Source organism: Bactrocera oleae, chromosome 3, assembly GCF_042242935.1.
Source record: "Bactrocera oleae isolate idBacOlea1 chromosome 3, idBacOlea1, whole genome shotgun sequence".
NCBI classification, from domain to species: Eukaryota; Metazoa; Arthropoda; class Insecta; order Diptera; family Tephritidae; genus Bactrocera; species Bactrocera oleae.
Window position 1 is genome coordinate 87,239,399 of NC_091537.1, and position 12,801 is coordinate 87,252,199.

General features: G+C 35.4%; 1 long non-coding RNA gene across 1 annotated transcript; it reads left to right on the top strand.

Moving 5' to 3' along the window:
- The first annotated feature begins 1,612 nt into the window (after positions 1 to 1,612).
- LOC138856000 (uncharacterized) lies at positions 1,613 to 2,028 on the top strand. The gene is made up of 2 exons (XR_011395146.1): positions 1,613 to 1,699; positions 1,752 to 2,028. It is a non-coding gene; the product is annotated as an uncharacterized lncRNA (long non-coding RNA).
- The last annotated feature ends 10,773 nt before the right edge of the window (positions 2,029 to 12,801 follow it).

The window sequence follows — 12,801 nt, forward strand, 5'->3', positions numbered from 1 at the left end:
GATTTCATTTGAAATGATCAGCTTCTTTGAGAGAGAAGTAATCCAATATAGAAATTCTGGAATCTTATAAAGGGCGACCGACACGAGGCTCCAGATCTCCAGGTGCCAACAAAGGGTTGAAATAGAAGAGATTGATTTTTTGAATGGTTTTGAGTTAATTTAATGCCTCTCTCTTGCATGTAATGCAGTTTATTTTTTGGCTTAAAGTACACTTGGGAATCCCTTGAAGCTAGTTATATTAGGGTTCTAAAGCACAGAGATAGTTCTCACACATTTTGCTAACACATGAAAATCCATCATACCGTAACAAAAGGCATAGACGGTCTAACAGATATGATCGATGTCGAAATATAGCTTATGAGTGCGCTAATTTCGGTTACTGTTTCTAATAAGAAATGAAATGGCAGAATCCTTGCAGTTATTAACTTCGCTAGAGACCGAACCTAGCATATCGTCCTAATTTTCAAGTTAAAAAAAAGTGAGGATCTGCAGTTTCTAACGCTACTACATGCAGCTAACTAACGAAATTTTCATGAGAAACTTTTTTAATGGCCGAAAATTTCTAAAAATTCTGCTTTAAACTCGTAGTTTGAGCCACCATTTGCCCCATAATATTCCGAAGTAGCAAAAGAAGAAGGGTAAAAATCTTGCAATTAGATACACATTTATATACCCTTCCTCCGCCAGTACTGGGTTCATATATTTTGCTTACGGCAAGACTGTCATAACTCAGAATTTTGATCTTTCAAGAAAAACGTTTTAAAGTTTTCTGGTTTTGCTCACTTTTTACGAAATAATAACGACACATATATACATTCCTCACGCCGAAACTATTAGTAATAGAAACATGAAACTTTGACGCAATATAAAGCTTTAGTTAACGGTCATTCCTGCATAATTATTTTAAATTCATTTATCGAGTTATGACGATCTTGCAATAAGCAAGCGCTATAAATTCATTATGAACGGATCATTTGACAAGAGTCTTGATGTACTTCGTAGTTAAGTTTACTAAACGTATAATTATATGTACATGTGCTCTACATTCTACCTTACTTTAACTCTCATAAAATATTGAGAAAGAAAATAAGAGTTGTTGTTAAAAACCCACGAGAAGTCAGCCTACTCATACGGCACATATAATTAAATGTACTCAGTTCAAAAGAATGGCTTAGAAGACGTAATGAATCTACAATAACTTCAAGGAAAATTATTATAATTTTTAATGTATATTCCTTAAAGGCAGTTAGATGGTCATAGCTCTCATTGCTCTTCGTCGACCACAATAAATTGTTACCGTTTTGCACTACTTTCATACCACAGCCTTCATCAGAATGTAGTTTAATGATTTCGAAGTAATTTTATTTTCAAGACTCTCTCTTCAAGTTGTATCTCCTCAGGTCAGTCGAAAAGTATATACTCAAATTTGAAGAGCGGTGCAGAAATGTCCACTCCCGTGCGATAAAGGGTTAAAGTTTTCATTAGTGACTTACTGTGATGGAACAAATTTCATTTTAACGGTAAAAATTATGAAATCTACCATAAAAACTTCTATAAAATTTGAACTACGGAAATATATATAAAATGCTGAATACGTGACCTATTTGTCAGTACCAGTTTATCACCGTTTTTTAAAACCGTCTGAATAATGATACAGAAAGGGATACTATTCTTGCTCGTAGCCATGATGGTTATTCAGGTAGATAAATTATTTACTTTAAAATTAAGTCTATAGCCTTTCCTCTTTCCAGTTAGTTGCTGCACAAACCTCACAAAATTACCAAAGTGCCTGGCCATATTACCATGTTGCCTAACCGGTACCGCCGAGACAAAAGCAGGAGGCAGGGGTAAAAAAAGTTGGGGGTCCCCACTATACAGGAGTATTTCTAATGCTTTATAAATTGTGTTAGCTATCTTCCCACTTACTACTTCAGTGTTTTGAAGAATAAGTCAAATATGCCGTTGTGTTTTCTGGTCTCATCACATCTGTATTAAATTTGCTTTCTTGTTGGTGTTCGATGGAACAAATTTCTTTTGTATGATTTTGAAAATCAATAAGGTCATATATATCAGCTTTTAAAGCAGCACTTTGAGTCAAAAACATTTGCTCAGATTATACCTGAGTAAAGGAATATAGGCATAACAGGCCTTGACAGTTAATAGAAAGACAGAAACAACTCCTTCAAACACATTTTTATCGATCTTATTAATGAGAAAATGATTCTTTTGAAATTAGTTGACTATCATGATTAAGTTTTTGAACATGCGGTTTAAAATCCGCCAGTTGTCAATTATTTGTAAGTTCGCGTGTAACCGAACATTTTATAGTCACGCAATTTTCAAAGATTCAATACGGGGAATATTTTCAGGTTTGGCAAAACTCTATACTAAATAATAGCATATATCGTTTTATTTCATATTTGGGGACTAAAGTATGCTCAAGCCAGCCAAGATGTTGACTAATATGTTGTCCAAGTACATATTTCCGCGTAAATTTATTGAGATAATTCAAAACTTGGGCGCTTTCAGATATTTTGGTCACCAAACTACAGTATTGATTCGATTTTAAAAATTTTTAACTTTAGGACACATTATTTTCGGGAATATATTCTTTCGAAATTTTATTAATATTTAATATCACACAGATTGACAGATATTTTTAGTAAAAAGTCGGCCGTAGCCACTGGGGTCGACATATTCGGCATTTAGAGGCTTGAAAATTTATGGCACTATTTCGACAGTTTTTAGACACAGTTATATGCTCATATCTGCATTTATGCTTGGTTTATATACTGTAAAGTGAACGAAACAGATGGAATTTAATATTGTGTCATATGGCAGATAAGCTTGGTTGTAGTCTGATTTTGCTGTTTTCATGCTGTGAAATTCGTTGAAATCGGTCGAGTAGTTCCTGAGGTAAATGCTAATATTTCAAAACCTTCAGTTCATTACATTAGACAAACTCTCAACAATAACGGTATTTTGAATATTTAAAAATTGGAATTTAGACGTAAACTGACAGTATTCACTGGAATCTTTCACTTTCTTATTCGTTTTAAAAGCTCTATTGCTTCTCACCAAAATAGTAATTATTCCTGACATTTTGATTCCCCAAATGCGCAAATTGTCAGTGTTATTTTACTTGACCTCAACATTGTTTCTCTTTAGAACAGTACACATTCCATTGTTGCCTTCGAAATGTTCCTTAGTGATATGCATTTGCACAACAACCTGCCCTTCCAATACACAACCAATAAAACTCTCTCCAATACTACTTTTAATTTGCAGCGTTTGTACATCACTTTTTCCAGCTTTAGAGTTGCCATCTGCTGCGCTTGTCGGTCAGCACTCAGCACTGAGCAGTCGTTAACATATTTGCATACGATTTTAACGGTACTTTTCATTTCCATCGCCTTAATGCTGCACTTGTCGTCATCGCCTTCAACGATTGTTATGTCACTGTGGTTGTTGCTGTTGTTGCTGTCGTTGTTTAAGTTATTTTGTTGCCGATGTCATGGTAGTGATTTGCGTTGGTCACCCAAGCGTCCACTCAGTCGGTCGATTGCTGTGCAAAAAAAAAAGTTTTTCTTTTTGTTATCGTTGTTGCTGCTGCTGTTGCCCGGTTGCTTAATGCCACTTTGGTGAGTTACAAGCAGTTTGGTGTTCTTGCACTTGCTCCGGGTTTGGTATGCTCTCCCACTTGTCATCTGTTTTGCCATGTGTTGCTGCGCTTAACAATGCTTTTGTAAATCCAATTGCGCTTCTCTCATGTTGCCACTTTTTTGCCGGCAATGACATTCATTAAAAATTTCGTCTCTCTCCGGTAATGATGTTAATTGAATTTGATTTGATATGCTGCCCTCTACATTTTGTTGTTTGGTTGTAGCGATTGCCTGTTCCATTTTGTTATTGCTTTTGCTTGGCTCTTCTTTATTGTGTTTTTATTTTTTATTTTTATTTTTCTTTTTGGTTTTGTTTTGGTTATTTGGTCATGTTACTCGTGTCATTTGCATTTTTTCATTTGCCATTACAGTTCGAAAATTTGTATGCATTTCTTGCAAATTGTCTCATTCGTTCGGGTGTTACATTTAATTGTCGTCCTTCACGTTTGCCAACTCACTCACTAACGCTCGTGGGAAGGTATGCTCGTTGTGACAGTTGGGAAATTTATGATCGCACCAATTTGTTTAACTTGACACAATGCAAAATGGTAGTTGACATTGATTGGTGTTTGGCCAATGCTTTGCTGCTTTCAAAGAAATTTGAATAATTCATTGCTTGTTCTTCTTTTTTTTTTGAAATTTGTAACTCTTCGTGTTGACTGGTTGTGTTGCGAAAGCGTATTGGTATTGACAGCAAGCGGATTATAAAAGGTTTTGAGAGTACAAGTTGCTTTTAAATTGCAAATTTTAGATAATCTTTGCATTATTCCTTTGTGAAATAAAATCGAGTGCCGGTGGTAATCGCTTGCGTCAAAATAGCTGCGGATAACTGTCTTAAATTTGAATACGATCCGCAGTCAGCGGCTGAGTGCGTGGTAAAGGTTATTTTAAATATTGTTTCAGACATCGGGTCGGTGTAAAAAGAGGTCGTAAAATGAAGATCTGAATGATGGTTCGGAACTGAAGAAATCAGCTCTACCTCAATTGCAAAAGGGCAAAAGAGGGGTGAGACAAAACTTCTCAACCGCTGTTTTCCAAATAGTTTTTAACCGGTATTGCAATGTGAGGCGGAGCGTTTGTATAATGGGAAAATTCCATTCCAGGAATTTTTTAGCCTACCGTCGGTAGTATTCCGCATTTATAGTTTCACCCGAAGCTCATAATACAGCATGTCGTTTTGATCCCACCAAGTAAAGAACAATCCCTTGTTGTGATTGCTTAACCGTTGGCTTAACTGGTAGTTGTAGTTTGTAATGGAACCACAATTATTATTAATTACAATCTAATGAAAAAATACTTCATTTTGTAGCGTTCAAGCAGCTTTTCTGATATGCAAAATCGTATTTCACCGTCCCTTGGCTTCAATTCATATTGCACCTTGCTTTTGAATGTATCCGACTGCTTTTAAACGTTTCGAAATTTTTGCTTGAATGACTCCCAAAGATTCGGCGAGCTCGTCTTGTGTTCGGCAACAATCTTCATGGAGTACTGCTTCCAATCCCTCAAACTTTTTCGGCCGCCCAGAATGTTTTTCGTCTTGCAAACCAAATTCAGCACTTTTAAATCGTGCAAACCACTTTTGGAACCTTCGCCTAACTTGAGCATGTTCACTATAAACTTCCACCAAAATACTATGACTTTCGGCTGAGCTTTTCTTCATATTAAAATAATGAAAAAGAACTCATCGCGCAAACGCTTCTTCACGCACAAGTTTCGACATATTTGGGTAAAAAATTTATTTTCCATCTCTTGGTAAACCACAATAATATAGTTATAGATCCAATAGACTGCCATGCTAAATGCATACTTTGGTATACGGTTGCCTAGCGGCTACTATAATTGCGCTAGCCAATAGGTGTATTGAACGCCACTCCATGCCACGCAATCATATACATATATGAGTCAAACTGAAACGTTTGCTGCGATTTTTACTAAAAACATGAATACAGCGCCAACTAGTGATTGATTTTTTCCAACAAAAATATTGAAAAAATCAAAGAGTAGATTAAAGCTAAAATTTTGAGAAAAATTAAAGCGAAGATTAAAAGAAATGCGCAGCGGTTTAGATGTTTTATCACAGTAAAGATCTTTAACATTGGAATGATTTCAGAGCTGTGCAATTTTTCACATGCAAGCACAAACTCAATTGCTGACAATTTCACCCCTTCACATATGCTAGTATAATTAAGGAAAGTTGCTCCCCTCAAATAAGTTCCACATACAAACTATTTCCCCTCATACTCGTCGACACTGTGGAAACTTTGAACAACCATATTTTAACCCCATTATGCTAGAGGGTTTACAAATACACACAAACTTACATCAGCACTCGACTGCCTGTTTTTGAATCCCTTCAGCTTAAATATACTTTCCGCACTATCTCTAACAATGTCCATTTGGAAAAAAAAAGTATATTGGCAAACAAATTAATATTTGCTCCTACACATGATTTCCCCCATTTTGCTGCTCTTGCTGATGCTCTTCATATAACTGTACTTTTTTCTACCACAGCCATGCATATTGTATTGCAGCGTACGAGACTACTTTTGTTGTTGTAGAAAAGTTTTTGATATTGGCAGAATATTAACCAACTATGTACCAATTTATAGTATATACTATACATACCCCTTCCCGTTCAAGCACATCATGTGCATTCTTTCTCCTCTTAAACACGAAACATGAACTTCAAAGCATGAAAATAAATTTTAGTTATAGCATCGATTAAGTAAGTTTGCATGAGTCTCTAAGGGCACGAATATCAAGAACAACATACATATGCAGAGACAACAACAATGCCATTTACATACTTAATATATAATATAGGTATGCTCGCAAATGATGGCTGCTTAGCGGCTTCTAGAGTTTACAGAGCCCTTACATACTTACATATGTACATGCACGATTATGGCTTGGGTTCTCTCTGTGGTATTAAAAGGAAGAAGAAGATAAATGTTGTTGTTGCAATATGTGGTTGTGGCATCATAAAATAAAAATAAATTACCATTTAATTTAGTAGCATTGCTCTCGCTTGCCACGAAGTTCGCTAATTCGCTTGAATTTCAAGTATCTTTTGGCAGAATAATCGCGGAGCGATGTCAAACGCTGAACGATCCACTTTTTTGCTCTTAAAATTAAATTTCATTTTTTTTTATAAGAAAAGTTTTAGTACTTTAGTCCTTTAAACTGCCGAGAAACTACTCATGTATTTTTATGAGAAGCTGTTTTAACCTAGAAATATACTCAGAAGCTTGATATTGGTTTCCGATGTTTTTATTGATTGTATTAGACTAAAGCTTTAAAAAAGCCTTAAAAGCACCCAAAGCTTCATAATCACAAACTAATCACAATCGAGGGAAGCTTCTTTGGTACAAAAGTACATACGCTGAGCTGAAAGCTTGTATAGCGTAGGAAACATGTATAAATTATGTGCTCTTTAGGGAACCACAATGATGACTTTGATTGGTATAAAATCTTACAAGCTGCCATAATTGGTTTCTGGGAAAAAACGTTTAGTTCCTTGAACCGTTTTGTATCGAACTCTCCAAGAAACAGCCTCGCCTATCGAAGCCCATGCACTTGTTGCCAGTGACGTTTTCTACTCTTTCCTTTTTCCATAGCTTTTCTCGTAAAGTGGAGATGTCGTCTTTAAGAAAGAGTGCCATCGGTAGACTCTCTCCAATGACACTCTGTTTCTGAGCTCATATTACTCTCTTATTACCATGTCCTGATTTCCACTACGATATGGAGCGAAGCGCGATTTAAGGAACACCTCTAGATCACACGGTTGGACACTTGCACATGGCACCTCTGATATATACACATGCCAGCCTCTGCACTTTCGTCAGATGTTTCTTTCTACCTATATGTGACCATTGCTCTGACTATCACGGCCCCAGGTTTGCACACAATTAACGCTTTCGTGGCTTTTGCAATCGTGATATTTTATTTCATTAACCGTAGCCACTTCCACTCCATTTAGCGTTGGGCCTTTCAGGGAGGGAATAATTCTACTTCTTCTGAAAGAATGAGAATGACAGTAGTTGTCATCCAGAATTTAATCTATAACTATGCTCCTCAGCAAAAGCGACAGCACTGCCCCCTGATGGCATCCCTTTGTTGTTCCCATGAGCATTGGGTTTAGCGATTCTCGTTCTGAAAACCGCATCCACCCATCTTATAATGGGTTTATTAACTTTCTTCCTTCAAGAAAGACGCATCTGCTATCTCCAGAAATACGCATAGTACCCCTTCCCGTTTACAAGAGTATCCTCAATGTCGGTAACCGACTATATGGAGCAGTGTGCGTGGACATACCAGTTCTGTACGCATGCTGGTTCGTATGCAGTGGATTTTGTTCTCAGGCAGTTGTCTGACGTAGTTACAAACTAGCTTCTCCACGCCATTTAGTAGGAAAAAGGTAAGGCAAATCGGCCTGTAGGATTTGGTTAGAGAATAGTCCCCCTTTTTACTTTCGGTTATAAGATAACTAATGCAGTTCTAAGCTTTTGTGGAATATATGCCTGCATAAGGCAGTTCCTCATCAGTTTTACAAGGTGCTTTTTCTTTTCTGGAGTAAGGCAGGAAAATTCCGTCAGCACCTAGTCTTTTAAATATGGTAAATGATACCACTAGCAACTTTCCAGTCCATGGGGCCTGGTCTATAATCGGTGGTAAGGATTATTAGTTCTTCAGAGACAAAAAAAATAGACCTTTAGAAATTCACAAGTGGATTAAGTCTCTTAAGGCAGTCGAGTGGTTAAAATAGGAACCATTCAGCTTAGGTAGTGTTTCCATATTTACCATTAATTTCAGCTACATCATCATCAATGGAGAGCTTAACCATCTGAGACTGATTATGTGTTTGACACGCTCTCGCGACGAAACTTTAAATTATCGGTGACACTGGACAATAAATCCGAACATTTTACGACACGAATTGCATTCTTAACTTTCTTCTTTCATTATTTGTCGGATGACACTCGCTATACAAGTTGTCGAATAAGCTCTAGTAAACTTCTCTCTTTTCAATATTGTACATAAAAAGTTGAATCGTACTGTTCAAGTCACGTTTTACTCACTCTCTTTTTCAATTATTTGCCCAATGCACTCGCTGACATCACTTAATTACCACCTGTGTACATGGCGAATGTTATTTGGTAGTTTTGATTTTCGCACGTGTTTCGATTACAACAAATTGTTGTATGTATGTAAACTTGTAGTTTTATTGTAGAACAATTACTCCTCTCTCAATGTAACAGTAATGTTAGTATGTATCTTGGAGCTAGTATGAGCCCCAAACTCAACTGTCGGCAAAGTCCAACCAGATGCCAATTGCCAGATATCGGCTGAGAAGAACTATTTCAAACAAGTGCAAAAAGTAAGTATGAAATTTAGTTCAATAATGGACCATTACAACTTGATTGGGCTCAAATCAGTGAGGAAATCATGCCACACACTCATATATCTTTTTTACTTCAATGCAAAAACCTTGGATAAAAAAAACTTTTACAAACATCAAATAGACATCGTCTATCACTTTTTGGACTAGTACAATACATTTTCACACCCGAAGTTCTAGTTGTAAACCAGTATTTCTTCTAACTGGTTCCAATTTCAATTTCGCTACAGGGTACATGTAAAGCGTACAACTATTATTGCTAAGGTCGCAAGTTGATCATTACACATATTTATATATATATATATATAATACATATATTATATATTTAAACATATATGTATACTGATATGTACTGGCTGTATGAAAATATAATATAATTTTGTGGTAATAACTTGGAAGAAAAAAATAAAAACTCATCACTATGTTAGTGTTCTTAGCATTGTGTGCAATAAAAAACTGAAAACTGCTTGTAGAATTTACACTTAAATATTATACATAAACCATACTTAATATTCCAGATAGCGTTAATGTTATAGAGAAAGAATACTTGCTGTATCTTTAGATCGCGTTCGGCATATAAATGTCTTTTGCGAATATCAAAGGCCTTACGTCGGCAATAAGATAGCTCTCAGTGTATTACAGACTAGAGAAAGCTTTTTGTTTGACATATCAGTAATTTAGAGGTGGCTCAAATGAGCTCACGTCGCTTTATTATTTGCGTTTGAGGTAAATTTTCTTGTAAATAAAAATAACATCTACAAAGAAAGCATTATTCAAGTTTTGCAGTTGAAAAGAGTATGTAGAAACTCACTCTTAAAAATATATGTATTAAAGTGGCATCAATTCCCACTGTTTAATATTTTTGCAAAAGTTCGACCGTTGCGCCACCTAACGTTACGAACTTTCTCTATACCTAGTTTGGCGCTCAATGCAATCGAATGAGAAGCACCATTTTTCTGAGCGCAGTTCCCTTTATCTGCACTCAGTTTGAAGTTCATTCCAATCAAAGCAGTCGTACTGTTTTTTACAAGCGTATTTCTGTTTCAGTACACGTAGTTTGAAGCTTATTCCAATCGAAGCAGATACTTGATTTTCGAGAACAATCTGGCTATACCACGAGGTTTTCGGTATTACTTCAGGTGTTATTAGAATACCGAAAAATTGAAGTAAATAAGTTCAGAGTTTTAGGAGTCCATAGAATACATTTAAAGAAATATAGGTATATATATTCAATTCTATGTAAGGATATCTATAAAGAAAATGTACAGTTTTACGGCCTTCGTAACCTTAATTTGCTGCATTTTAATGGAATGTATAAATTAATTATGCCGGCTGGTTGTTCGATTCATCACTCTCTAGTTTCTGCTAATTGAAGACTGCTACAGAAAATTTAAAAAAAAAATTATGTAAACTGTTGAAGCAAATAAATTTTCAGGCTGATGGTGACTCTTACAAATATATCCGAACTTCACACGAACACTGTTTTAAATACTTATAGATATAAATATGAGCTTGTGTATCATTAAATGTTTGCTTGGATATCCGGGAAATGGTATTTGGGAAAATAGAGACAAAAACGTTTAGATAAGAGCTTCAATAAAGCTTTGCCACAATGAAAAAAGTTTAAGAAAAAACGTTAACTTCAGTTGTACCGAAGCTATAATACCCTTCACAAATACAAAAGGTGGCTTACAAGAACTTTATTCCGATCGTTCGATTTGTATGGCAGCTATATGATATAGTGATCTGATCTTACTAATTTCTTACATTGTTGCCTTAAACAATAACTCGTGCCAAATTACATGAAGATATCTCGTTAAATGAAAAGGCTTTCCATGCAAGTACTTATTGCAATCGTTCAGTAAATATGACTGTAATATGCTATAGTGACCCGATCTAAACAATTTCTTTGGCGATTACAGTTCTGCCTAAATAATGATTGGGAAAAGGACAGGTGAAAAATTTCAGATCGATAGCTTGAAAGCTGGGGTATTAGTTCGTATATATACAGATAGACGGACATGGCTAAATCAAGTCAGCTCATCATGCTGTTCATTTATGTATATATTTTATAGGCTCTCCGACGTTGCCTTCTGACTGTTACAAACTTCGTGGCAAACTTAATATACCCTGTTCAGGATACAAAAAAAAAGGAAATAAACGAAAATCTTTTAAAGAAGTAATAATACATATTAATAATTAATGGGAAATAAGGTGATTTCAGTGTGAATAGTGAGAGAAAAAAACAATTATTTGTATTTGAGAAAAATGAGGCTATGAAGCTAGTTAAAGGGTTATATTCACTTGCAAGTCGTTGTTTTGTAAATATTTAAAATGTTAAATAAATAAATAAATTTACAGAATTTAATTTACTTTAACAATCGGTTATTCATCTTGAAAATTTTTGGCCCTTGTCCCTAGTCCCTTGAACACGCAACCGATCACCAGTAGAACCTCCGACAAAATGTGTCTGAAAGAAATTTCTGCTTAAAATTATCTCAAATTCAAAAATTAAAAATTTGTATTATTATACTGCTAATGGACTCGAATAATTAGTAAACATTTTGGTTTTTGACAAAATGTCGGCTTCCAAAAAAAACCGATCTCTGTTAAAAATTTACATTTCCGATTACACACGTTAAAAACTTCTTACGTGTACACTTATATCTCCAAAGCTTTTTGCCGGATCAACTTCAATTAAATTTTCGGAGTACATTCTCAAATATATGTACTTTCGATAAGTTATATATATGCTAACCAAAAAGTCAATTTTTTGAAATGCCCGAGTGGATATATGTAAACCGTTCAGAAAATAATAATTTCTAATTCAACAATGTGAGATTTAAAATTGAAAATATAAAGCAAAAACTAAGAAATATTTAGCTTGGAATATTTGTTGAAATATTTCTGTTCGCTTTGAAAAGTAAAAGTAATTACGAAAATACCAATCTTTGCGGTTATACGAGGTGTGTTCAAAGGAAAAGGTGAATTTTGAATTTTTTTGAAAAGTACTTATTTATTCATCAATATCCATTTTGTCTCCTTAAAATTAATCCCTTTCGGATATAATACTCTTGTGCCAATGCTTTTTCCAACCCTCCAAGGACTTCTAAAATGCGCTTTTCGGTATAGCCATCAGCTCTTTCTTTGATTTTGACTTGATGTCATCAATTGTGGCAGAACGCGCTCCCTTCATTGGTTTCTTCAGTTTTAGGAATAGAAAAAGGTCGCAGGGAGCCAAATCTGATAAATATGTTGGTTGAGGCATGATTATGGTTTTGTTTCTGGTCAAAAAATCACGAATAAACATTGATGTGTGAGCTGGTGCATTATCGTGATGCAGATCTGCCACACGCTGCCACTCGTTTCGTGCCCAAAATATTCCAGAAAATTGATTGCCATGAGCCGATTGATATGCCAACATCCTCTGCAACTTTCCTAATAGTGATTCGACGATTTTCAAGAACAATTTTTTTCACTGTTTCGATGTTTTCTTCGCTTGTTAACATAGTCGCACCTCCAGAATGCTCATCGTTATCAACATCTTCTCGGCCTTCTGTAAAGCGCTTGTACCACTTATAAATACTTTTTTGAGACAAAGTGGACTGACTGAATGCCACAGTCAACATTTCAAGTGCTTTGGAGCACTTTATTCCATTTTTAACGCAAAATTTAATACATATTATTTCTGATCCACTTCCTTCAAAAGTCAAAAATCGAAGAGCATACAAAAACGGGACT